Genomic DNA, 4,626 nt, shown 5'->3' on the forward strand with positions numbered 1-4,626 from the left:
GTATATAATAAATTATTTTAGATCCGACACAATAAAAAAATTTAGAATATTTATTTTTTTACCAATGTGACTAAAAAAGTAATATCCTATCTCATGAGCAATAAAATCGTCATTCAAATTCGCAAATTGTACCGAACAATTTAAGGAAACGTGATGAAAAAATGATATGACATGCCGTGAGCATATTAATATTGAATCTCGAGAATAAATCTTTCTGAATGTTGTTTCTAGGCATGGTGATAGTATAATAACTGTACAATATACATTTGGCGATTCAAATTTGCCAAGAGTTCAACAAAGAGTAATTATCTCGATCATCCTGCCGTGTTGATAGACAGAATGCACTTATATGTATACAAGTACACATACACATTTTGATCATTTATTCATTGCGAGAAGAAAGGTATTGATTATTAAAGTAAAATATTCATGTGAAAAATTTTACGGTTGTTAGATTCTATAACATAATTTATATAACGTTTTACTTTTTTGATTGTTTCAGTTTGCACAGTCTTAAGTTATTCTTCTGCGTTTTGTTAGAAATTATACGTAGATGTTTATATGAGTGTATACTGGCTTTGATAAAAACGTGAAACAGAGAGTTATGGAAAAAAAAAATAAAATATACATTGTACACACATTCGTACACATATGTACTAGAAACACGAGCCACATCACCCGGACGAGTATCTCACTCTTAGTACATTAAATACGTAATTTGGTGTCAGGGTAGACCTTTCCATAGATATATAGAACCCGTTGTTGGTATTACTTACTTAGAGTTCGTAAAAAAGAAAAAAGAAAGGTAAGCGTAAAACACGTGGAAAAAGTAACCGAGATATATAAATTATTACCCAATTATTTTTTTCTCCTCCATGTTAGCGCGATCGATGCAAAGATCTTGATTTTTGTCAAAAATAAAGTTTCGACTAAATTTCATTCGTAGCTAACTATAGCTGTTTTTAATAATGATAAAATCGATAGAAGAAAACACATTGTCGTTTAATGCTAAACTGCAATATATTCTATCAATTTTATAATTATTATTACGTAAGAAAATTACGTAAGAAAGGTAAAATAAAATATGTATATATATTGCATATATATATTTAAAAAATACATATATTATTAAATAATACAATATATATTAAATAATATTTATGTAATATTATTTAATATTAAATATATATATTAATATTATACATTAATATATAAAGTATATATTTAGAATATGTATTATTTAATATTGAATGTAAAGAAGAATAAGCAAAATATATATATTAAATATATATATATATATATATATATATATATGGTATATTACATTCATCGTTAAAGAGATGAGATTTTAATCGAAAGAGAAATTTTAACAAATAAAAATATACGTAAAATGTGTGGCAAAAATCACATCTTTTTAGATTCCCGACAAGATCTATTGCACAGATCGCCTAGTAATATATAACGACGTAAAAAACATATATTGTACACAATATACCACATAATATATATTATTAAAAGTAAGAAGTACTATATTATATATAATGTAATGAGAAAAAACAAACAAAAGAAAATGAAAAATCTGTTGTATCGCGCATCAAGGTAGACTTTTTCGCTGGCGCGATGACATTTTAGCATACGTTTAAACGCAAAGTACGTAAATTAAGGGAGAAGAGATACCTTGTTAATTTAACTTGAATAAAAAGCAGCATAAATGACGACGAGCAGCTCCAACAAAATAGTACGTCCGTAATCAAAGCAAGAAAGCACATTTTAAATTAAAAAAGGAAGAAAAAACTCATATATTCGTATTAGTACTTTATCCTCTAATTACCTAAACTATAAAAGTAATACTATAAATAATATTCCCCATACGTAATGTAATGATTAAGCTGCGTATGTGAGTAACCGCGTAAACTGATGTACTCACGTAAAAAATATCTCCCCACATAGCGAAGTACCTACCTACATACCGTAATATCGTAATAATGTTTTAACATGTAATGTGCAAAAAAAAAGAATGAAGGTAGAACGTAATATATGCGTGTGTAAGATTAAACAGTTTTGCAGAAATTAAGTCTGAGCACATAATGAGAGCGAGGGAGCATTCGCAGAAATATGGTCGTTTATATTTACGCGAATATTATAACCACTCGGTATAATTATAATTAAAATATTTAGAGAGAAAGAGGTATACGTATATACACTTCATATTATTTCTGGCTAAAAAGTTCGTACCGTCTCTTAAGTGTGCTATAATAGTGCATCTTTCGTAATGATGATTACGTCAATATTTATTTAGATTAATTATTTATATCATAAAGTATGAATTTATTTACGAGAGAAAAATTGGTCATAATACGATGCATTTTGTAAAATATACTTAATACTTAATAATTAAGAGTATTAATTTTTGCTAAAATCCATCGATTATTTATCATTTTATATTTGAAAGACTTCGAAAATATTTTATCTATTATAATCACGAAACTTGTTAGTTTCAAGAAATATTCTCTATATTTCATGGTACTTTCACAGACAGACACATAAGAGACTATTCATGCAAACATTATAATTGATTGAATCCTTACATTAATTAACGTTCAGATTATTTATATCAAAAATATATTTTTTTATTGTTTATCAATATGTTTGCGATATAAATTATACTTTGGACCATATTTCATGCTTGTGCTCTCGGCTTACGCAGAGATATACAGAAAAATTATGAGATAACGCAACATAGTCGTATATCGGTTCCACTCGACGTAATCTGTTATCGTGTTAAGAGTACGCAACAAGTAATTATTGTATATTTCGTGGCCGTAGCCCAAAGGATCTTTCGGTTGTTCTGTCGGAATGTCGAACTGAAAAAAAAAGAAAAGTATTATCGCGCCTAAATCTACTCCGGCTCATTGTATACGGAACAAAAAAAAGAAGTAATATCGTGGAATCGAGAAGTGAGAAAGACGCATGTGACGCGATTAGCCCCGAGAAAATCGGTGTATCTATTTGTAGAAAAGCTTTATAGAAACACATGACTCTATATATACATATACATATATATTTACGAACTATTATTATTATTATTATATTATTATCATTATCATCATCATTATTATTATTATTATTATTATTATTATTATTTTGTTTTTGAAATTCGCTTCTCAGGTCCGCCCTGTAGTCTTGACGTCTACAAGGCGAACCTGCTGGCACTTATACTCATATATTATTATTATTATTATTATTATTATTATTATGAATTATGAGTTATTGCCATTATTATATTGCTTAGTTATGTTTTGATGTTATAACCGCAAACACACACCGTTAATTATTAAGTGACGCGGTAGCAGCAAGTACTGCGACGATGGCGGCGCCGATACGTCCGACAAATTAGAGATATACGTAATAATGCGTAATAATAATAATTATTATTAAACTTAGTCTCTCCGGAGGAGTTTGTACAGTACACAAGAGCGGTGAAGATTTATGGAACGGCCGTGTTAGTGTTTCTACGTACGATATACATACATTAAATCTTAACTAAGCGAGGCGCGGCGAATAAAGGCGGCCTGTGGCATTTTGACGTTACAAAGTCGCGCCGGTTTTTTGGCGCGCATATATTAATACGTCAGGCATCGACCGGCAGCGTCGGACTTGAGAAATGGATCGACGACGAGGATCAGTATATTTTTCCCCCTCTTTTATACGCGATTCTCTTTGACAGAGACTCGAAAAAAATTTTTATTCTTTTTATCGATTACAATCGGAGTTATTTCGAGTTTAATGTAAAATTTCTTTTATTAATCGACTATATTTATAAATTACCATTTTTTAACCGAGAAATTTTCAAGAGTGCTGTATATTTTTACAAGAAGTATACGAGTAATTAAAAAAAAAAAAAAGGAAGAATGACTCTTGTTTGGAAATTGCTGATAAGAAACGCTGTAAAGATTTAATTCACGCGAATTAAAAAGTATATGCGTCTTTTATATTCTGATCAATGAGACGGTCCCTTCTCGAATCTTTCGCGCGGGTCAGAAGAGAGCAGAGTAGAGATATATAAGGCGGAAACTTTAGACTAAAAAGAAGAAAAAAATTGTGCGGGCGCCGTCCACATATGAAGCTTTTCTCTCGGCTTATCTCTAAGCTAGCTGCAGCAACTCTCTATATGGTTATATAGAATATTATTCCAAATAACTGAGACGCGTAATCATATCATATAACGTTCATAACGCTTCCTCTCACCCTCTTTTTCCCTCTACCCTTTGAGATTTACCCTTCTCCTTCGTCCATCCCCTTTTCTTCTCTCTTTTCCGCTTCTACCTCTCTGCCATTTACTTGTTCTAATCTTTACCAATATCGTAGATGTACTATATCGAATTGATAGTACCAATTAGATATTATAATTATACCGAGAGGTTAAAAAAGGAAGCACGCATACACATACATACATACATACATGTAATAATATGTTATAATAGTACAATTGCCCGACTTGCCAAACTCGCGTACACGTCTTTCTTGAATTCGCGTGGCCATGCACGGCCGGTTGTTTGACGTTTGAAGCAAGAATATTTATTGAAGCAACTCCCTCCAACCTCTTCTCCATCCCCCTCATCATCA

The sequence above is a fragment of the Nylanderia fulva genome, unplaced genomic scaffold (assembly GCF_048542155.1).
Source record: "Nylanderia fulva isolate GAGA-0341 unplaced genomic scaffold, ASM4854215v1 Scaffold16, whole genome shotgun sequence".
NCBI classification, from domain to species: domain Eukaryota; kingdom Metazoa; phylum Arthropoda; class Insecta; order Hymenoptera; family Formicidae; genus Nylanderia; species Nylanderia fulva.